We start from the raw sequence: 24,711 nt of genomic DNA, 5'->3' as shown, positions 1-24,711 counted from the left end.
TCAAAGATATTACAATAAGAGAAAATTACAAACTGATATCCCTCGTGAATACAGATGCAAAAATTCTAAATAAAATTTTACCAAATCAAATCTAACAATATAGTAAAAGGATAGTACATCATAACCCAGTGGGATTTATCCCAGGAATGCAGGGTTGCCTTAACAATAGAAAATTAATCAATGTAATTCATCATGTTAACAAACTGGAAAAGAAAAACACGGTCATCTCAAGAGATGCAGAAAAGACATTTGACAAAATCCAACTGATATTTGGCTACCATCCTGTCAAGGGAAGCCTCTGTTGAGAATCACAGATTTAGAGGGAGTAACATATAGACAACTATCTGTTCTGTTCTTTTTAAAAATTAATTAATTAATTATATTTTGGCTGCGTGGGGTCTTCGTTGCTGCACGCGGGCTTTCTCTAGGTGCGGTGAGCGGGGGCTACTCTTCATTGCAGTGAGCAGGCTTCTCACTGCGGTGGCTTCTCCTGTTGTGGAGCACAGGCTCTAGGCGCGCGGACTTCAGCAGTTGTGGTGAAGTCCCCGAGAAGCCCTTTTAAAGTGCTTCTACCAGTCAAGTGAAAGTATCTTTTTGACTGATGTCATCTGTGGCTTTTAAATATTTTTTGACAACTTATTGCTTTTATTAATCTGGGGTAAACATTTTAGATTCTTTTATGAACTTAGAAGATATTAAGAGAAACGAACTGGAAAAGTAAATAAGAAAAAATGCCAATTTCCATTGTGGTGGTATAGAGTTGGCACGTGTAGGAAGGTATATGAGCAGAGGAGAGCCGCAATAAAACGGATGCTTACAGAAAGCTATACTGGCAGCAGGTCAGGGTCAAGAACATCTATGCTTCCATGAAGGTGTCCCAGGCCACTCTAACCATGCTGTTTTCTGAACTCCTATAGATATTATACAATATATAAGCAATAATAAACAGGTGGATCAAAATAAAATGCTTTTAGCAGCAAATATAGAATAATTCACCCTGATAAGACAGCAATGGTTAAAATTCACATGAAAGTAAAAAACCTTGGGTACAATTTCTTCCCTGGAGTTAGAACTTTTAATATGTTAATGGGCATCTAGACAGTACAGGAAAAGCCTTATATTTCAAATGACGCTAGCGTTTTAAGGAACAGAGTTCAGGGAACACTAAGTTAGATTATAGTGTAATGTATTTAAGTAAGAGATCATTAAAGTTAGAATTTATGCTAGCAGCCTGTAACTAGAATGGCTGTGGAGTCCCACTTCTGCATATCCTCAAGAACAGAACAGGGCTTCCCTGGTGGCACAGTGGTTAAGAATCCGCCTGCCAATGCAGGGGACACGGGTTTGAGCCCTGGTCTGGGAAGATCCCACATGCTGCGGAGCAACTAAGCCCGGGAGCCACAACTCCTGAGCCTGTGCTCTAGAGCCTGCGAGCCACAACTACTGAAGCCCACGCGCCTAGAGCCCATGCTCCACAACAAGAGAAGCCACTGCGATGAGAAGCCCGTGCACCACAACAAAGAGTAGCCCTGCTTGCCGCGGCACACAGCAACAGAGACCCAATGCAGCCAAAAATAAATAAATTTATTTAAAAAAAAAAGGGCTTCTCTCCATATACCAAAAGAAAGCCATGCAGTAAAAATGAAATTTCTCCTCATGTTTGCTAACTGCTATGGTCTGAATGTTAGTGTTCCCCCAAAATTCGTATTTTGAAATCCTAACTCCTAAGGTCATGGCATTAGGAGGTGGGGCCTTTGCGAGGTGATTAGGTCATGAGGGTGGAGTCTCATGAATGGAATTAGTACCCTTATAAATGAGATCCACCTTTCCATGTGAAGTTATAGCAAAAAGAAAGCTATGAACCAGGAAGTGGGCTCTCACCCGATATCAACTTGATCTTGGACTTTCCAACCTCCAGAAATGTAAAAAATAAATTTCTGCTGTTTATAAGCCACACGGTTTATGGTATTTTGTTATAGTAGCCTGAACAGACTAAGATACTAACACAGTGTTTCTTTCTGTAAGCATAAAAAATACATTAAAGGGAATTGTGTCCTGTGAGAGATGAATCTATAAAGAAGCTGGGTATCGAGTCATAAACCCACCACAGAAAAACAAAATAAAAAGGGAAACCCAGCTGAGCATTTTCCTTTTGTGTGTTCAGGGGATTTGTGCCTTATTCTTTGTGCAGAGTACTACACATCTTGGAACCAAATAGTTTAAATAAGGTAGTAATATGTATAATTTTCTTAATAGATCTTTATTGGAGTATAATTGCTTCACAAAACTGTGTTAGTTTCTGTTGCACAACAAAGCGAATCAGCCACATGCATGCACACGTCCCCATATCCCCTCCCTCTTGAGCCTCCCTCGCACCCTCCCTATCCCACCCCTCTAGGTCATTGCAAAGCACTGAGCCAATCTCCCTGTGCTATGCAGCTGCTTCCCACCAGCCAACCACTTTACATTCAGTAGTGTATATATGTTGATGCTACTCTCACTTCACTCCAGCTTTGCCCTCCCACCCCATGCCCTTAAGTCCATTTTCTATGTCTACCTCTTTACTCCTGCCCAGCAACTAGGTTCATCAGTACCATTTTTTTTAAAATTTAGATTCCATATATACATGTTAGCATACGGTATGTGTTTTTCTCTTTCTGACTTACTTCACTCTGTATGACAGTCTCTAGGTCCATCCACCTCACTACAAATAACTCAATTTTGTTTCTCTTTATGGCTGAGTACTATTCCATTGTATATATGTGCCACATCTTCTTTATCTGTTCATCTGTCGATGGATACTTAGGTTGCTTCCATGTCCTGGCTATTGTAAACAGTGCTGCAAGGAACATTGTGGTACATGACTCTTTTTGAATTATGGTTTTCTCAGGGTATATGCCCAGTAGTGGGATTGCTGGGTCATATGGTACTTCTATTTTTAGGTTTTTAAGGAACCTCCATACTGTTCTCCATAGTGGCTGTATCAATTTACATTCCCACCAACAGTGTAAGAGGGTTGCCTTTTCTCCACACCCTCTCCAGTTGTTTGTAGATTTTCTGACGATGCCCATTCTAACTGGTGTGAGGTGATACCTCATTGTAGTTTTGATTTGCATTTCTCTAATAATTAGTGATGTTGAGCATCTTTCCATGTGCCTCTTCGCCATCTGTATGTCTTCCTTGGTGAAATGTCTATTCAGGTCTTCTGCCCATTTTTTAACTGGATTGTTTGTTTTTTTGATATTGAGCTCCGTGAGCTGTTTGTATATTTTGGAGATTAATCCTTTGTCTGTTGTTTCATTTGCAAATATTTTCTCCCATTCTGTGGGTTGTCTCTTTGTCTTGTTTATGGTTTCCTTTGCTGTGCAAAAGCTTTTAAGTTTAATTAAGTCTCATTTGTTTATTTTTGTTTTTATTTCCATTACTCTAGGAGGTGGGTCAAAAAAGATCTTGCTGTGGTTTATGTCAAAGAGTGTTCTTCCTATGTTTTCCTCTAAGAGTTTTATAGTGTCTGGTCTTACATTTACGTCTTTAATCCATTTGGAGTTTATTTTTGTGTATGGTGTTAGGTGCTGTTATAATTTCATTCTTTTCCATGTAGTTGTCCAGTTTTCCCAGCACCACTTATTGAAGAGGCTGTCTTTTCTCCATTGTATGTTCTTGCCTCCTTTGTCATAAATTAGGTGCCCATATGTTAAGGTAGTAATATATTTAAGAGCACCTTTTGAAAGTTACAATCCCCAAGGTAGATACACCATAATAATCTTTTCATTGAAAAAAAGAATTCAAACACTTTTGTTATAACAAAAGAGCAAAATAAATCGTGGTGTGGGTAGTATGCTGAATTCACAAGAAGCAATGTTCTCTCCCAGCCTGATACTGGATAAGTAATTTTTCAATTAAGTACTTTTATTTGTTTATTTTTTTTCCTTTTTGGCCACGCCACACAGCATGCGGGATCCTAGTTCCCCAACCAGGGATCTGACCCACGCCCCCTGCATTGGAAGTGCAGAGTCTTAACCACTGGACCACCAGGGAAGTCCCTAATTTTTCAGTTAAAGTGCCTTTTTCTCAATACTTGAAATGTTCTTGGATGAATTGTAAAGTGTTCATATTGACTGCATTAGGCCAAATGGTCATTTCATATAAACAGGAACAAGACTTCAGCTAATCCAGAATAGTGTGACAAACATTTTGATTCTTTGGCTGAAGCTTTAGAACGAAGCCCATAAAAAACAGGAAGATACTGAAATCAGTTTACTGTGATCTAGACTTAGCTTGCAAATTCAGCTAAGGCCTAAAATATATATGTTTTGAAGCACAGGTCTATCAGAAGTGATAAACTTAGTGTACTGTCTATTTTGTCTTCCATTTCAAAAAGCAAACAAAAGGATCAAATTATAATTTTAAAAGGCTTCAGAAATACACTTATATTACCTGCACTTAGGACATGTACAAATTTGGTAAGAAAAATTCTGGAGAAAAAAGATTGACTTATCCACACTATTATTGTTTATTTTTCTGGAAAGAGGCTTTCAAAACAGAAAAAGTCTTAAGTTAAACTAATCCACCCTCTCCCCTTTTATGGGCCTGCCCCTTGGAAATTATAACCATTTGTACAAATAATTTTACTCCACAGTATATTTATTGAGGCAATGCATAATTAGTGGGGCCTTAACATCTTTCTAGCATTGCCATGGTCTGTGAAGAACTTAAGAGAAATGTGAGATATATTCTCTGCCCTCTAAGGACATTTCATTCTATTAATTTTAGAATTCTAGAAATAATACCAGAGATAGTTTAAAAACTAAAACATTTTATTTTCCTGATGAGACATACTTGCAAACATGAATCTTAAGCAAAGGTACAATCCTGGATACTCTATTTTATTATTCACCTGGATGGAAATGGCCATCTTTGTGTCCAGACAGCACCTACTACCTTAGAATAACCAAAAGAATGGTTGTTCTCCTTCATTAGATTACTGGCTCACTACATCTTTGTTTAGAAGAAGATAGTTTCATTGCCCACTGTCACATTTTTATTTGTATTGATTAGGTCTATGTCCAGTAGAAATGCATGCCCTGAGCCCCAAGAGATAGCATAAGAATAGTCATGGCAACACTATCTGAAGTAGGGACAAACTATAATCAACCCAGATGTCCAACACAGAAGAATGGATAAATGAATTGTGGTACACGTTTACAACAGAATACTGCAAAACAATGAAAATCAACAAACTGCTGTTACATTCAACAACATGGATGACAAATGGAAGAAGCAAGACTACAGAATACATCAAGTATGATTTCATTTACATAAAGTTCCCCAACACACAATACTAAACTATATGGATATATCTGGTGCATATGGGTGCACACCAAAGTGGTAAGACTATAAAAAAAGCAAGGAAATGATTACATAAAAAGTGAAACTAGAGCTTATTCAGAGAAGAGTGTGGGGAGAAGGTTCTGATTGGGAAGAAATTCTAATTCTTCTAATTCTCCTCCTCCCCCTCCTTCTTTTTCACCATAGGTGGCAGTTACAAGGGGTGTTTTCTCTTAGAACAATTCGTAAACTGTACATGTCACATTATCACTTTTTTATGAGTATATTATACTTCACAATAAAACACATCTAAAAACCCCACAGGTTACTATGCTAAATATTAAATACATACATATATACCTACATGTGTGTATATAAAACATACACTAAACTCTACTAGTTTCAAGAGAAAAAAAGAAGAGTGACTCTGTATTAGACTTCTCTTGTCATCCCCCTCGCTCCGGCTTCTGCTGAGCACAAAAGAGAGCAAACACACTTAAAAAATGAAAGCGATAAGGGCTTAAAAGTACACCAAAATATACCATTCCTTGTCATGAATGTTATTTGAGAGTTTGAAAGACTTATGTGGCTTTTTGGCTGATGGTGGAATTGCAGGTATATATTCCTAGTTTCTCCTTTGTCTATTGATATAACTTACTGATATAACTATGCTGAAGCAGCTCTTGAGAAAAATGGGCATCTTCCTGTCCTTACAGCTTAGACACAGAAGAAGCTGTACTTTGATCTTACACGTAATGGCCTGCCCCTAAGTTTCCTGCTTCTGCCAGCAATGTTGATTCTAATCTTAGAAAAAGTCTGCTTCTTTGAAGAAAAAAAAAAACACACGCAACAAAAACCCTGAGCTAACCCAGCCGTGTCCACCTATGATATGAGTTATCTGACTTAAGCCTTCATCAACCTATTTTTCTCCATGCTCCTGAATTAACTGGGCACTAGGTAATTGTGTTACCTTTTCATCTGCCCTGGATGAAACCCATAACAATACCTGAATACTGGTGATACGACATCCTCAAAGCCTCTTTCAGCAATGATCCCAATACAAATCTTGGTTAAAAGACTGACAATATCAAACTCTAACATGTCACACAAGAAAGAAACTGGGTTGCCCAACTGCCCACCTCTGTGCTCCAGGATACACTTTCTAAAAGGAGCACAGAAAAATACAGCAACTTTGTTCTCCCCTCTGTGATCATTATTATTGTATAGCTCCTGGATAGGTCAAAATCAATTTTACATTTAAGAATACCTGAATATGATCTGCGCTCTTATAAGTTAAATTTCACTTTTCAAAATCAATACTCCCACATAATATCCTGGTGGAAACAATGTAGAGGGCAATACAGTTCACTCTTGATCTTCCAAAGGTTTATCCACAGCACAGCTTACTTCAAGCAAACCTTGATCCAAAGTTTGGTAAAATAACCAATTCTACTCAAGTCACATGTGGCCAACACTCTGTCTATTTAATCTAACAACCAGATTCCAGGCCTTAAAGGCAAAATAATTATTTGCCTCTCTTTAGTCTGGCAAAGATAAGCAATCTTTTTAAGCTGGTGCTTTATTTCACCCTGAGTTACGACTTCCTCTTATTGCTGTTTTTTTTAAATGAGACTAGGAATGCATTCTGCAAGGAAGAAAGGAAAAAGAGCTACAGAACAACCTTATAATGAAGTTGAATTACTCTACCTAAGTATGTCTACATTGTAGCTCATTACTTGGCTCAAAATACTATATGTCAAAGGATATTTCCCCAGATAGAACTATATACAATAAGAACATGATTTAAGAGGTACAGACCATAACTGGTAACCCTGTTCCCCAATATCACTGCTATGAATGGGGTCACACTGAATTAGTCTCCCAAAATATCTCTCACATTCAAATACAAATTCTAAGATATTTCAAAATCAAATCTCATTATGTTGGAAGTAGTTACCATTTGGCTTATATATACCATGGTTTCCTTCACTTATAATGAAATTTAAAAACTGACATACAGGGACTTCCCTGGTGGTCCAGTGGTTAAAGAATCCGTCTTCCAATGCAGGGGACGCAGGTTCGATCCCTGGTCACGGGACTAAGGTCCCATATGCCATGGGGCAACTAAGCCTGCATGCTCTGGAGCCCACACACCACGACTAGAGAGAAGCCCCTGCACTACAACTAAGACCCGACACAGCCAAATAAATAAATAATCAAAAAAAGACTGACATACAGTATATGACTATTTTTATGGAGCAGAAACAAATGTGTTCTGGGACCATATTTAAACTTCATATATTAAAAAAGCATTTCAACAGAGGAGGGATAAAAATAATCCTCCTTACATTTGTAAGCAACTGGAATTCAAACCCAGGCCTTCTGAGTCCATGGCTGGTGTGCTTTCAACATACCACAGCTGTCCTTAGTTTCCTTAATAATGACTTATCCAAAATCTTTATATGAAAAAAGTGATTTTAGGAAACAACTGCAACATCCCAGGCTTTTGTTTTTAATTAGACAAACAGGCATTCTCATTTGTTTCTATCACCCCTCCCAAACGATTCCTTACAGAATAAAATCTGAGTAAAAAAACATGAATTTTCTACTCAAACGTGTTCCCTAAAGGTTCCACCTGAAAAATATTATGAGAAATTAGAAGATCACAGCCATATGCCTCCTTTTTCTACTCCTCAGTGGCAGTCAGTGACCACAGAGTGACATAACTGATGCAAGAATAGGATCTAGAGCCTGCACATAATAGTATAGATTATTTTAATTGAACACTAGACCATAAATTAAGTGTAAACGGTTTCTAAATCAAATGTGGTTTAAAATTAATTAAATACTTACAGCAAGAAGCTTACTTGTTAATTCATTAAAGTCAAGATCACACTTATTCAGATAATTTCAACCATCCAGCAGCTTCAACTGCTATTTTATTTCCTTTAATTAATCTCTCTCAAGATACATATAAGCATATAGCAAAACCATCATTTTATCAGGTTATAATATTAGCTTTAAAATTTTATAGCCAGGGACTTCCCTGGTGGTGCAGTGGTTGAGAATCCACCTGTCAATGCAGGGGACACGGGTTTGAGCCCTGGTCCGGGAAGATCCCACATGCCTCGGAGCAACTAAGCCCATACGTCACAACTACTGAGTCCATGTGCCACAACTACTGAAGCCCGCGCACCTAGAGCCTGTGCTCCGCAACAAGAGAAGCCACCGCAATGAGAAGCCGGTGCACCGCAATGAAGAGTAGCCCTCGTTCACTGCAACTAGAGAAAGGCCGCATGCAGCAACAAGGATCCAACGCGGCCAAAAAATAAATTGATTAATTAAAAACAAATTTACAGGCCAGCATGGTTATTTGTACAAATGCTGGAGTTCTGAGTTTTGATAAAGGGTGTCAACCATGTAAATTCACCATCTATGAGTAAACAGCTGTTGTTATATTTAAAATCAAGCTAAAAAAAAAGAATGTGTGTGTATGCGTGTATATATATGTGTATAGCTGAATCACTTTGCTGTATGGCAGAAATTAACACAATATTGTAAATCAACTATATTTCAATTTAAAAAAAAGGTAAAATCAAGCTTCCTTCAGTTTTTGGACAGCCAGTGATTGCTTAAGTAATGTGCTATGCAGACATAGAAAATAAAATTTTAAATACTTATCTTTGTGTCAAACTGTGTTAAACAAGGCAAACGAACAATTCTCATTCAATGCATAGCCCCCTCTGAGTTAGATATTTTAAAGATTACTAATTCAAAGACGGAATTCTAAAACAATCACCCAAAGCATGAAAAAAAGTCACCCTAGTGGACCAGAGTTTCATAAAACTAACTGCATAAGAAGCTATCAGTGTATGAAAATGGAATAGGAAAATCTGAGACACAAAACTTTGACTATCAGGAAAAATTTCAGCAAATATCAATAATTTAAAAAAACTTGGAATTGATTATTTTATATCCACTTGTGGTCTTTGATTGTTAATTGTTGCCTTTCAGTGACTGAATTACCTCTCATGCAGTGGCCTTGCTTAAGCTCAAAGCTGACAAAGTTGATGGAGAAGCTGCAGAGCAGAGAACCTCCCACCGAGGGCAGAGCAGGTAGTCTAGGAGAAGCTGCAGTTGGGTTTTCTTGAAGTCATGAGGTAACAGAGTTGTCGAGATCAGTGGTCCCCATGCTTGTCTGTTCATCGGAATCACCTGGGGAGTGAAAACACTCTTGATGCCTGGGTCCCACCTCCAGAAAGTGATTTAATTGGTCTGCATGTGGCCTGGGCTTTAGAATTTTAAAGAGATGTAGGTGATTCTAATGTGTGGCCAAATTTGGGAACAACTGGTCTGTATTCTTTTACGTTTTTAATCTTAAATTTTTTTTGACAAATTAGATTCATGTCCATTTTCTCATACTTCCTATATGTCTCATGGCATTTTGGGAAATCCATGGAAGTACTATGTGTTCTGGAACACTCCCACAACTGTACCCTGTACAATACAACTGAATTATTTATTATTGTCAAAAGGAGAATAAAACTAGGAAGAATAAAGGCATGAGTAAGCTGAATTTCATAAGATGTTTCTTCATGACAAGAATTACTACTGCATGTATGGAGTTTTTTTTCAAATCCAAGTCCTAGAAACTTTATTGCTTTCTATCCTAAAACCAGACAGAAGACTTAGAGGACACTGCCTACAATAATCTGTGCTTAAGTAATGATCTGGATTTGTGTGACCTATTCCAACTTTCCACTTTATCAGATGGAGCAGAGGCAGCTGCTGGAATGAGGAATAGGGAACTGGGTCTTACACATGAATAAACCTGTAGAGATACTAAGTTCATTAATGTTCTTGTTGGCAGGAATCAAAATGACTTAGAGGCAGCCAAGTTGAATTACAGGTTTGATTTACTTAGAGATACATGCTATGCGGACATCAGCATTTTTTTAAACCAGCCTCAAGGCAGGCTTGACAACAAGTGTGCAATCTCTTCCTTTCACAGTAAGATTCACTTTTATTTCCCTGTGGCTTCTCTGCCTCCTGTGGGGCATATGTCCAGACTAGAGGGGAAAGAAAATAGTTTTAAAAGTTAAAAATGTCAGTTTATCAATAGTGATTAATGGGGATACTAGATATCTTTGCTCCTTAAAAAAAAAAGCACCCACAACAGGTGAGTAGATTGACGCTGGAAAGCACATTACAGTGTCAGAGATTCATAGTAAGAACATGTAATTTCACTCTGATACATGGGGTTAACATGCTTTAAATAGACTGAAGTACTGAGCTGAAGGTATTGCTCCTTTGAAATTAAAACGACCAGATCATAATGAAGCTATGTGGATGTCAACATCAGAACCTCCCCACCTCATGACACAATGTAATCTTATGTCAGTTCAAAATTCTACTAATAGTTGGGCAAACCAAGGCATTACTCACGTAAGTGGGAAGTGGGGTAAAGGCTCCCAAGGAGAAGCCTGTGGTATGAGTGAACTGTAGACAATGGACAAAAATCAACAGTAAAAAGCAGCCTATATTGTTCAATTTTAAAGGTTTGTTTGGCTTAGTGAAATACAACGCTTTCTAAAAGCCAATACAGCTAATTCTCAAGATCTTCCCAGTCTTACTGAAAGCTGACTGCAAATCACCAAGGCACACAGAGACGAAACAGAAGCTGTGTTCTCGATTATTTCCAAATACACAAAATCATCCACAAAGATGTGTTCTTTTGGCAAGTGACATGGCAATTTGGTGTTCATTTCTAGTGCCAACTGCAACCAGTTGTTTCTTCTGAGTCTTTAAACTTAGGTCTTGAAACTGAGCTCTTCATTTCCCTGTCTTCTGCTTTTGCTTCCCCCATATTTGCTGCCAAAGTTACAGTCTACCACCCACACAATGGCCAAGCCGGAACCTGGGAGTCATCACGGGCTCCTCTTTCTGTATTTCAGTGCCTACCCTCCAAGTCCCATCAATTATGTATTCTGAATATTAAATTTAGCCTCCCCTCCATCCCTTACACCACCACCAGAGGTCACGTCCTCATCCTCACTGGTTTCTGTACCCTAATTTTGTGTTCTGTCAACACTCCTGCCTACCCTTCTGAAGTTTTTTTCTGGAGTTCATGTTACTCAAATATGAACATACCATCTCCCCACATATTCTTTAACAACTTTGTGCCTTTATTCTTGTTTCTCTTTTGCCTGTAATGTTCCCTCCTGCCATGTTCTTGCTGACCAGCTTTTTCTGTCAAGCCCTTTCTGACTTTATCAGACTGAGTTAGGTGTTTCCTTTTCTGTGCTTCTTATACACCTTGTACATAACTCTACTAGAGGGTTTGCCACAGTGTCGTCACTGTTTGTTTACATGTTGGTCTTCTCTCCTGACCTATGCATGAAGGGTGAGCTCCTTATCCTGTTCAATGCTATATTGCCTACGCCTGGCACTCAGAAGGGCTTAAAACGTTGATTTAGACTAAATCAGTGATTCTTCAACTACTCACTGGAATTGCCTGGGGAATTTTTTAAAAGACTGAGGCTTGGATCCTACCCCAGACCAATTCAAATTGAATTTCTGATGGCAAACCTAGGCACCTGAATTTTTTTTAAACTTCCCTATTGATTCTGATGTTGTTAGTCACTGAAAACCACTGTGCTAAATTATTTCTCAGGAAATGCTAGTTAAAACAGCACCAAGAACACATGAAGTTTGAGGATCTCCTGTGAGTTTTTATTTTTTAAAAGGACACTGTATTAATTATCTATGGCTGAGTAAAAAATTACTCCCATATTTAGCAGCTTAGAATAACCGAAACTGATTATCTCACAGCTTCTCTTGGTCAGGAATAGGGGCACAGCAGGGCTCAGGGTTTCTCAGGAGACTGCATTTGTGGTGCCAGCTGGAGCTGCCATCATCTCAAGGCTTGACAGTGAAGGAGAATTTCCGTCCAACTCCACATGTGTGGTTATGGCAGGGTTTGGTTCCTCATTGTCTGGTGGCCAGAAGCCCTCCTCAGTTCCCCTGCCTCTCCATAGGGCAGCTCACAGCTTGGGAATCTGTTTCCATTAAAGTGAGCAAGTGAGAGAGCCAGGAGAGAGTGAGCTACATGGAAGCCAGAATCTTCCTGTAACCTAATCCTAGAAGTGACACCCCATCCTGTTGCTGTATTCTATTCATCAAAAGTATGTTATTTGGTCTACCCCAAACTCAACGGGAGAGAACAACAACAAGGGCATGGATGCCAGGAAGTAGGGATCATTGGGAGCCGTCTCAGAAGCTGCCTACCACAGACATTTAATGATACTTGGCTTAAAAACTAACCTACCTTAAAGGAATCCCAACCAGACTGCCTTAACATTAGGAGCACGCACATCATTGGTTTCCTTGTAAAACTGATCCAACCTGCTTTAAAAGAGATGAACCAGAAGTAAACTGACAGGTATACTTTCTAATAATAAATTTATATTTTTTGTTTTATTATATAACTATAGATATATTAATTGAAGGCCATTTATACAAGACAATATCAAGGGAGGTCAGTTTGCATAACTCCAGGCTTCACATAGCCTTATGAAGTATGTCAATGTGTTTTTCAAAGATAGTGCTTTCTTTTCCCGAACATCTTCCCAGTCATACAAATTCACAGAAAATAGGCCACTTTAAGTATTTAACATAAATTTTGTTTTTAGTGAAGGGCAGGCAACAGTAAATCTAAAGGTAAAATACCAAGCAAAAAAGGCAAGTTAATGCACAGGCTTTACGCTGATCAGAGTAATCAATTTTAATTTTATTTCATATTTTAGAGGGAAAAGCCAATGTATTGGACAATACTGAATACTGATCTTAATAACCAAAATTTAAGCCTTCCTTAAAGATCCCATCAATACGAAAGACTTCAGTTGTCTTCGGACTACTCACCATTTAATGCTAAGATGGCAAGTTGAAATGGCTTAACAATATTTAGTAAAACAATACAATGTAATAAAAGCAAAAGTATCTGTGTCAAGACACAAATGACTTGCATCCTTGAACCTGATGTGAACAGCACATTTACACGAAATCCTAAACTTTAATTTATATTCCAACTACAAAATGCCATCTCCCAAAAATCAACTGGTTTTTGGTGCAGAGAGAAAGTGCTAGCCTTCCAGATTAAGAGTACTCCCTTTGATAGCACCTTTCTCCTTGAATCATTTCCTAAATATTTGTTCAAAAATATTAGTAGCCCATAAAACCTGATGTGATTTTTAAAAGGGTATGATCATAATGCAAGGTTATAAAAGATGTAACTGAGAAATTGTGTTTTAAGTACTTTATACATGGGCAGAAATGATTATGAACAATCTATGTAGCTTGCTTTTCAAAAGATAAAATAGCACCACTGAGGGGAAATCCACCCTTTCCTTTAGCTGAAGCAGCAATTTTTCATGACTTGATTATATTAAGACATGGAAGATAAAGCCATGATCAGCTACTATTACCCAACATAAACAATTCTGTTTCAACCACTGTGAGTTACAGCAGCCATGAGGATTAATGCTAGTGACCTGGACTGTCGAAGCCCTTTAACCACTCATTCCCTGAGCCATTCAATGCTCATGGCCTAGACATACTTATTTGGGGCTTAAGTTTGAACTGATTAATCTTACTTAAAAGATGGCTTTTTAGCTGCCAAACTGAAAGGCTGGTTGAAAACAGACGGGTCATCTAAAAATTTAGTAAGTTTTTTTTTTTCCCCCCCACAGTAGTATGAGTTAGCAATTCTAAAACTACCTTTCACGCATTCTAACCTTGAGCAAATGAGTAAATATACTGAGGATAATGGTAGCCAGGTTTCTTTCTGTTGATGGAGTTACAAATATGAAAAAACAGAAGACTAAAAAGTAGTGATAGACTGGAATTGATGGTACCAGTATAACCTGGTAGTTTTTAATAGGTACAGAGATATAGATATTTGTATGCATATTCGTCTGCTGAGAGGAACTACAAGCAATGACACACGAGAAGCAATGAGCAAACCTAGCACTCAGCTCATGGTTCCTGGATACCATTTTCCATGAAAAGCAAGCAGAGCTCCTTGAAGAAATGATTGATTCCAGGGCTGGGGCAGGGAAAGTAAAAGATGAGCTGAGAACATCTGGTTGTACCAAAAAGTAAGAAAGGGCTTAAATGATGAGGACATGACACATCTGGGGCTCCTGACACACAGAGGACACATCCTGGCACTCCCATTGATCAAATCTAGGACAATGAGAACATCAAAATAAATAATGATGGTAATGGATTTTAATGTTAACCAAGAAGCCATGAATCCATCTGTTATAAATAAATGAGTGAAGGAGAAGGGAAACATTTCCTTTTATCAGAATGTCAACAAATAAATATAGATGGAATGATGGAGTTAGAAAATCTGTCACTCAGTTGGATAGGGACTGGGGGGATGGACAGGTTTGTGTCCCGTGGTCAAGTGTTCAGTCTCTTCAGGGCACAGTGATATACTAAGAGCTGTTTCTCAATGGGCATACAATTATCTGCTGCAGATGGCATGACAGTGCTTCAGAATCCCAAGGGTCTGTGTCATGATTCTTCCACTAGACTTGCCATAAATTCCACACCACATCTTTTCCCATCACTGACACCACTAGGATCTGCTGGATCATATGGTCCAACTGTTAGTCAGGGCTGCTTGCATTGAAGCCTGGAATTGTCACAGAGCCCTTTTCTGTTCTGGGTCCTATTTAAAGGGGGCAGCCTTCCATGTCACTTGGTACCTAAGCCAGAGCTTTTCCTAGTTGTAGAATGTGTTGATTCCAGAAGCAAAAGAGGCCTACAAAGTGCCCTACCTCCTTCTTTGTGGTAAAGGCTGTAAGAGGCAGCAATTTGTCTTTCACTTTGGAGGGGATATCCTGATACTCCTCTGACTGCTGGACCTCTAAAAACTTTACTGAAGTGGCTGGTCCCTGAAGCTTCATAGTGTTTATCTCCCATCCTCTGGAGTGTATGTATCTTACCAAGGTCTTCGGCATACTAGCCACCTCTTGCTCATGTGTCCAGTCAGCATGATGTTGTCAGTAAAATGGACCAAAGTAGTGTTCTGAGGGATATTTAAGTGGTCCATATTTCTTCATATTATGACAGGATGGGAGAGTTAACACAGCCCCAAGGCAAAATTCAGTCTAAATGAATATCGCTGACTGTTCTTCATGAATGTGAACTGTTTCTGATACTCTTTTCCAGTTGGAATGGAAAAAAAAGAAGTATAGCCAAATCAGTGATATACCATGTATCTGAGCCCTTATTAAATCTGTTCTACCAGAGTCCAGCACAGAAAGTCCACTGTGATCAGGGTCTTCACTTGGTTAAATCCATAGTATATAGTCATTCTCCAGGATCCATCCAGTTTCTTTAGGGTCCAGACTGGTAAATCAAAAAACTAGGATTGGGATTAGCACCCCTGTGTCTTTTAGGTCTTAAAGGATCAGTGGCACTAATCCTCACCATTGCCCTAGGATACAATATTTTGCCTGACTTACTATCTTGGAAGGAGCGATGGGAAGTTACAGAGGGCTCCATTTGGCAGTCCCCACTATGCTAACTCATACCTCCACAGACCTGGAAACCAGTGCAGCAGTTACTCCCACTGCCACAAATATAAATTCCAATTATGCACTTGGGGACTGTGAAATGACCACTGGGTGGGTCCATGGACCCAGTGGGCCCACTGTGAGACTAACTTTAGCAAGAACACCTGGTCTGGTAGGCTCCCATTCTAACAGTAAAGCTGTGATGTTGCTTTACATCTCTGGGTATAAACATCAATGCTGATCCGTGATCAATAGTCTTCAAAATACCCGATTATTCTCTCCCCAGGGTACGGTCACTCAAATAGATAGCCCTAGAGTCCTTTGAGAAGAATTGCCATGCACTTATGTACTTGCCATGGTGTGGTAGGGTTCTTCCTCCTAGGAACCTATATTTCCTAGGAGGAAGAACTAGGTTCATATTTCCTATATGAACCTATATTTCATATATTCAGTTCTGGATCTGAAAATTGTCTTAGGTCTGGGAACTAAGCAAGGGAATCATGACTTTTTATTGCAATTACTGCCCTCAGCCTCCAGCTCCTCTATTCTTGCTTTATATAGTAACAGACGTTAATGAGCACCCTTGTGGACTGCCCATCTATTTTCCCCCTAGGGAGACTATTCTCTATTAGCCGTCTCCACAACTCCTTTGAGTCAAGCTCCTTTGGCTGCAATGACCTTGCCAGTCATTATGGTAATTGTGGCCTTCTAGCTTCTGCCAGTTAAGCAACACCACCTGGCCTCTTTTTCTTCAGGGCTCTATTATTCCCATGGATGCTAATGAGCCAGCTCTGTGGCTGCTTCTCTTACCTCCATCCCTGGCCTGCAAACTTCTTAGTGATGTTGGTGCCTCTCTCACCACTGTTTTCCTGATGGCCTTGGGTGAATGGTGTATCCTCTGGGCACATTCATGGAGCATAATCCTCTGATGCGTCTTCTGTTCTGGCATGCCCACTTTGCTCAGCATCTTTATTCCTTCCTCTATAGTCTGCCAGTACTACTCAGACATTTTTCACTTTGCTGAGAACTGGCTGTATTTTTCTAAAAGCCATCCCATTATTAGCAAGCTTCCCCTGAACACTAGGGTCTGACTTAGTTTGTGTTACTGTTAACAGAAGACCACAGACTGAGTGACTTAAACAACAAACTTTTATTTCTCACAGTTCTGAAGGCCGGGAAGTCCAAGACGGAGGTGCTTGCAGATTTGGTGTCTGGTGAGAGCCCATTTCCTGGTTTGTAAACAGCTGTCTCTTTGCTGTGTCTTCACATGACAGAAGGGACAAGTTAGCTCTCTGGGGCCTCTTAACCTCCAAATCACATTGGGGATTAGGTTTAAACATATGAATTTTGGGGAGACACATTCAGTCTATAGCAGAATTCTTGCTGGGGTGTTAAATCCCCCATACATGAGAAAGTGCGCCCAAGTCAATGATTTCTTATTCATCTAATCCCATATTCTCACCCCTTTGAAAAAACACCTTTAAAATCCAATCCCAGGAGTCCTTTCCTGGTTCCTGCCAGTAACGTCAGTTAAACCATGGAATTTTTTAGGAGAATAGTCTCTTTCCTTCCTTATCAGGCCCAGCATGTCCCAGCTGGGTTATGCTGGGATTTACCAGTGACTGGATTTGTTATTGGTTAATTATTGGCTTGACAGCCGGGAAAGAAAGAGGAGGGCAGTGTTGGCGAGGAGGGCTACTGCCTTGGGGGCAAGGGGCTTCTTCAGCATCTTCCAGCACAGCAAATATTCTAGTTCTCACTAGAGAAAGGTTACTACCACTGCAAGCCCTGAGAGTCCAGGAGTCACAGGGGCATCCATTGGATGACCCCATCTAATGTTTAGGATTCTAGGTTTCCCCACCTTCACATTAACAGACCCATCCTGGCAAAACATTCAATGCTCAAATGTCTTTGGAGCTCTGTGACATCAACAATTAGCTGGCTCTTCAGCTTGCAGTTCAACCAAGTCTTGTCTTTCAATGGTGACAAGGCCCTCTCTACAAGCTACCACAGAGGCTCTACAGCTCTCACACTTAGCTGTTAACTGTTAACTGCTTGTTAACAGCTCTGTTTCTCATTTTCCTTCAGCAGTGCTCCAATACAACTTAGCAGTAATCAGCCAACTCTTTCTTTGTAGGTATTATTCCTCCCATATTTTTCAAATACCTGCATAATCACACCTACCACAGTTCCCCTCCACTAGGACATTGTCTCAAGTCAACACTGGTGAAACCTTAACAATTTATCTGTAACTTTATGCCAGGGGTGGTGAGTGCCCCATCTACCCACCAGGGTGGCATCTTCTGGCCAGGTAATGAACCTGTTCTGAATCCCACTTTTACCATCCCAGAGGCCAAGATGGGATTAAATGTGTAAGATTTTTATTAGAGGAAATATCTGTGAGAGAAAATGGGGAAGGAGCTGGGCAAGACTGGGTAAACTGTCACACCATGATGCAAGTCTGACCCCAAGTGAAAGAGAGAGGGGAGGAAGACTGGGTAGAAGTGTCCTAGACTGCAGTGTAGCCTATGGAAGGCTTGGCAAGACAATTGGAGGAGTCCCTGACCACTCATTGGCCATGAGAGGAGTCTTCTGTCTCCCAGAAGCAGGCCTTAGTATCTCTACTACGCTCAGTCACTGAGCTATGAAAGAAGCAAAGAGTTAGCAAAACAGTGATGGATTTCTGAGCACAGCAGCTGGGGCCCTTGGACAATTAAGCTCCTTAGAGCGGGAGTCTGTGAGGTGCATTCTCATAGCCATCTCTTCATCCTAGCAAGAGGCAGAACTGGGATTCAAACCAGGTAGTTTGGTTCCAGTCTATATGTCAACCACTGCAGTAAGAAGGTATCTCTTAGAGCTGCAGAGGTCTGAAATAAATGGTGCTCTATCATGTCGAAAATTTACACAGCAGGTTGGACCAGACTGGTAGGAATCATTACACTCCTCTAAGGAGTTTGTACTTCATTCTACAGACAGTAAGGAGGGGAGAGGGGCACATCACAGATTACTGTATATGAATATATTCCATATGCATTGCATACACACATGAATAATTTATAGACCCATATGTAGCTTTAGTTTCTTGTGGTATAAAAAGGTTTAGCAGACTTGAAAACAACTGCAACAGTGATTCCTGGACTGCATATATGGTAAGATGGTCAGAAAGTGCTGACAAAGCATTCACATCGTGTAGGAAATAAAAACTTGAAAAAAAAATGGACTCAGACAAATTCATTTTCACTATTTACAATCATCACTTTTTATGAAATCTTACTGTGGTACAGGGGATCAAAATTTCATTTAATTTTTACTATTTTATTACTAGTATTGAGAATTATCTTCTACCATTTTTATGCAGAGACACTCTTTCCACTTATGCTGTGTGTCAAATAGCCATAAATAACCACTATTTATAACATAATTCCCTGGGAATCTGTGTAAGCTCCCAACAATCAATTTACAAATGAATTCTATAGAATTCAACCTCTTATAAAAAAGAGGCTACATGTTTATTAACTAGTTAGTATTGCAAAAAACAGGTATTATTAATTCTACTTTATGGACACAGGAACCTAGGCACAAAAATATTAAATTATTTCTTTGGTCCACACAACATGATCAAATATGAACCTAGAACAAGAGATTAAGTCAGATTCTTATACACCTATACTCATTAACAATACAAGTCTACAACTGCAGTAAGTCCTACAATAGAATATTGAAACTTAGAGATGAAAAGAATCTCAGGAGGACATTGGTCCAACTTTCTGTATGAAGGCAGGTATTATCATCTTATTACAGAGAACAGAAAATTAGTTGATCAAGGTCAATTCTAACAATTAAGAAAAATTCAAAGCCTCTAGAAACTCATCATATGCACCACTATTATTTATTACACTTCAAGGGGACATATGTGAATCAGAAAGGAGTTTTTGGATTTCAGACTGTTTCACTTCCTGACTTAAGTGTAAAAACATAAACTGTGAACTCAGCAAAAGCAATTTATGAATTTGGGACTACGATATGTGTCTAAATGATGGTTTAGGGAACTATATTTATAGCCTGGCACCAGTAAATTTTTGTTCACTTCTAAATCTAGATTCCAAATATACACATTATACTCTGAGGGCTATTAAAGGCACAAGATAGCTTTCAGAATTAAGACTTTGGGATGCAGTTCCACACAATGATTTCCTATGTTCCCTAGTTCTGAATGATATGATTATAGTACAAGATTTTAAAATAAACATAAAAGTTAGAAGCAGTAGAAGAATTTTACTAGCAAATAACTACTTGTTACATATCAAACATCTTTGTAATGTTCTGGGTTTCAAACGCTTGATCTACAGGCATAGTATATATACTGTGCCTTATTTCACCAGGGACTGGAGTAATCTTACTACATGAACATATACAATAATGACAGGTACAAAATATCTGTCCTAGGAAAAATATATTTAAAAAGAAATGCAAGTATGCAAGTCAGGATGGATGTTAAACATGAATTTCAAATTTGGCTCTTGAGCTTCCGGTCAAATCAAAGACAGGCAAAATTCTTCCTATGAAAAAGTGGCTTCCAAAACATTTTTTAGAATCACATTCTAAAATATCTTATATGGGACTTTATATAAAGGGCACTGTATGACACAGAGGACAACATACCTGACAATATCATACAGCAAATATGGTTGTTTGATATGGTTACTTCAAGTAGCTTGCTTAGGTGAAGGTGGAATGTTTAAAATTAAAATGTTACTCAGCAAAGGTGATGGTGCTAGGGGCTGCTTTTGCAATACACATTGTTTTTACACTGAAGGATTCTTTTTATTTATTTATTTACATCTTTATTGGAATATAATTGCTTTTCAATGCTGTGTTAGTTTCTGCTTTATAACAAAGTGAATCAGCTATATACACTGAAGGATTCTTATACGTGGATTAGTTTTCTCAACTGGATAGCAACTCCTATTTAATGGCTACGAGACCCTAGCACAGAAATTAAAGGTGACTTGACACGGCTAATATTATTACATCATTTAGGGATAAGCCTAATATTTGAACTTCTAGATTCAGCAGGAAAGCTTACTGTCTCTCATGACTTTAACAGGACTGCAATCCAAGGCTTCAGAAGAATTTACTGGAAACTTTACCCTTCCAAAAGGGTGCCCTCTAATTACAGGGTATTAGTTTGCTGCATATGCATGTATAGTACATTCTGGAGATACAGAATTATAAATAGTTTCAGTGTTCAAAAAAGCAGAAACACCCAATTTTTAATATTATGTGAAAAGACTTCTATAAAGTACCCAAAGCAGCAATACATATCACTCAAACACACTGAAATGTTTCTTAAACGTGCAGAAAAGGCCATAGGCAGCAAGGAATAATCAACAAGAGAAGCATCTGCTATCTAATCTTTCTTTTGCAATCTGAAGCTGGGAAATATCTAGAGAGGGCATCTAGCCTGCATATACACACCCCATTTTCAAAGATCTCTATTTAGATCTCTTGTCTAGCTTGTTCTTATCTTAAATCTTAGCACCTACAGTCTAGGACTAATTCCTTTTATCTTATCAATGAAGATGATGAATCACTATGTTCCTTTAACATACTTTTACATACTTGGAAAGACTTAAGCAACTAGTTTTCTTTCATTAACAAAATAACCACAATTATTTTTATCTTTCCCTAACATCTTATTTACTAATCTTTAGACCTATTCTTACTGAGGCAACCCTTATTACTTTCAAAACATACAATAACTGTTTGGTACTTTAACACGAGCTTTACAAGTTCCCAGGATTTAGGATTATTTCATGATTCATTCAAACACTAAGTTTTATTTGTAAGTGGCAATGCTCTATCTTGGAATCAATTATTCAAAACAATATTCTTTCTAGGTACTGTGGTAACTGATCTCATATAGCTTACATTCTAGTGGGAAAAAATAAGCAATAAACAAGATGTCAGACTGAAGTGTTTTGAGAAAAATAAAATAGGGGTAGAGAGGGTTTTTGTGAGGAGGTATCATCTGATTTGAAACCTCTAGGAAGGTAGCAGTCCTGCAAAGATAATGTTCCAAGCAATTTTTGGCTAAGGCAGGTTTAACTAATTATTCTGATACATACATACACACACACACACACACACACACACACGTATGTATATCTCCTTCTGAATTATATGACCTTTCACTGCTCCCTACTGAATCTTCTTGTTCTTATTTTGAAGATAAATTCTATCTTTTAAAGGCTTTTCATTACCTCCTTAACTGGTATATCCCATAAAGTTTAAGAAGCATGCCTTCTAATTTAGACAAGTATTTCATAATAATATTAGCCAATTATTTCATTTAGGATGTGCTTTTGCCAAATTACATTTAACAATGGGTGAAAAATAACAATATTTGAAAAAACAAAAGTCATGTTACTGGATAGGCCTAAATGAATTTTTCAGAATACTTTGGTGATGCTTTCTTTGTAGGCAAAATAGGCTGAAAGCAAACTGGCAGAGTATGACCCATTCAGAAGATGAAGCCGAAGGGAGGGTGGAAAGTTGAGTGAATCACTGATGGGTTGGTCTAATAGCAGTGAAAGTGCCCAAAAGAGAAGTAGAGATTGATAGATAGGTCGTGTATGTGGGATGAAGAAGCAAATCAACTGGCAAGGCTGGAGAAAACCTTCTACACCACACTAACTCTTTGAGACATGCTGCCACCACCTGGGCAACAGACAATTTTGAAGTATGGGAAGATTTTAGTTGTGATTATTAGTTAAAATTAACAATTACAGATTTAAAAAATTACTTTCATTTTATGAAATCAGCATTTTTGTCTAGTCTTTGACATTAAAAAAAACAAGCAGGGATTTTTGGGGCCAGATCTGTTTAGAATTCTGCCCTACTTTTTAAGTCTCTGGTTCCTTATCTGTAAAATAGGTATAAGAATACCATCCTACAGAGTTGTTTAGTCTAAGGATTAGTGATAACAGATACAAAGCATCTAACCTAGGACCTGCTACACAGTAAGTATTCAATAAATAGCCTTTAAAAATTATTATTCTGCAGTATGGTCTTCCAAATGTTACTAAAACCCGACTATTACTTTTTAAATTACATAAATGTACCTATTAAGAAATGTATCTGCATTGTGGGTTTTTTTTGTTTTTTTTTGCGATACGCGGGCCTCTCACTGTTGTGACCTCTCCCGCAGAGCACAGGCTCTGGATGCGCAGGCTCAGCGGCCATGGCTCACGGGCCTAGCTGCTGCGCGGCATGTGGGGTCTTCCCAGACCGGGGCACGAACCCACGTCCCCTGCATCGGCAGGCGGCCTCTCAATCACTAAGCCACGAGGGAAGCCCTGCATTGTGTTTTAATGGTAGGAAAAACTCAGAAATAAAACTTAGGGGAGAAACCAATTCTATCAAAATAAGTCAAATATGTGAAACGTTACTGCAGGAAATAAGCACAAATTGTTCAGCAGGTAAGGAAGCTCTTAAAATCTTTAGTTAACTCTAGATTATTATAATAGAATCTTATTCAGGCTTTACTAATTCACAATTTTGACATCAGTCAGGGTGAAATGTAACTTTGTATCATTCAAGAGAAAAAAGAGTTTTAAACAAACTAATGAAAGACTAGGACTTCCTTTCTTAAGAGGAAAAAAGCTCAGAAATTTTTAAGGCTTCCATTTTCTTTTTTTTTTAATTTTATTTCATTTTTTATACAGCAGGTTCTTATTAGTTATCTATTTTATACATATTAGTGCATATATGTCAATCCCAATCTCTCAATTCATCCCACCACCACCACCTCCCCCCCCACCTCTTTCCCCCCTTGGTGTCCATACATGTGTTCTCTACATCTGTGTCTACTTCTGCCTTGCACACTGGTTCGTCTGTACCATTTTTCTAGATTCCTCATATATGTGTTAATATACAATATTTCTTTTTCTCTTTCTGACTTATTTAACTCTGTATGACAGGCTCTGGGTCCATCCACCTCACTACAAATGACCCAATTTTGTTCCTTTTTATGGCTAAGTAATATTCCATTGTATATATGCACCACATCTTTATCCATTCTTCTGTCCATGGGCATTAGGTTGCTCCCATGACCTGGCTATTGTAAATAGTGCTGGAATGAACACTGGGGAGTAAGGCTCCATTTTCAAAATATAACTGCAATAGAGTAACTAGTGCAGATGGTGATGTGATATGCTACAAAGGAATTATTCTTATGCAAAGACAAACCCTCCTTAAATAATAGTGCAAGCTTTAGTTACTTTGGTTAACGCTACACAAACGGTTAAGATTTTATTTCTTAAAAATAAATACAAGCAGACCTTATTTCCTTGTTATTCTAAGTTGATATTCTGAAACACATTTGCAAGAGAATAAAAAGCCAATTAAGGATCTTTCAAATAAAGACTAAGCCTTTAAGAAAACTGGCTATGGTATTTCCACTAAATTCCTTATTCTGCTGCTGCTTATGAAGCCGAAGTCAGAAAAATGGCCAAATCCAGTCCAATCAACAGAATTTTCAAGCTGAAAGAACCCCAGAGATAACCTAATAGCTTTCCACATACACAAGAGGAAACAGGCTCAGAGTGACTGATGAGAGTATCAGATCAGCAGAGACAAGGCCTATGAATCTCAACTCCCAAGCTGAGACTCCTCTAGAAAGTATTCCGCAGCATCTGAACCAATCTTGATGCCACCTTTCATTAAGGCAATGCAGGTAGCAGTAGGGAGCTCAGCTGTGGCAACCGCTACGCTATTCCTGGGCTTTCAGCCTGCC

At 38.6% G+C, this 24,711-nt stretch overlaps 1 protein-coding gene across 1 annotated transcript in view; it reads right to left on the bottom strand.

The window, feature by feature from the left end:
* Nucleotides 1-24,711, bottom strand: part of NDUFAF2 (NADH:ubiquinone oxidoreductase complex assembly factor 2) — a 342,196-nt gene that overhangs the window by 124,058 nt on the left and 193,427 nt on the right. The window contains exons 5-6 of the mRNA XM_073802142.1: nt 12,656-17,175; nt 9,355-9,543 (exon numbers count right to left, since the gene is read on the bottom strand). The gene's annotated coding sequence lies outside the window, so the exon portion shown is untranslated. The remainder of the gene's footprint in view (nt 1-9,354; nt 9,544-12,655; nt 17,176-24,711) is intronic.

The sequence above is a fragment of the Tursiops truncatus genome, chromosome 3, assembly GCF_011762595.2.
Source record: "Tursiops truncatus isolate mTurTru1 chromosome 3, mTurTru1.mat.Y, whole genome shotgun sequence".
Taxonomy (NCBI): Eukaryota; Metazoa; Chordata; class Mammalia; order Artiodactyla; family Delphinidae; genus Tursiops; species Tursiops truncatus.
This window is presented reverse-complemented; position numbering and strand designations above follow the sequence as displayed.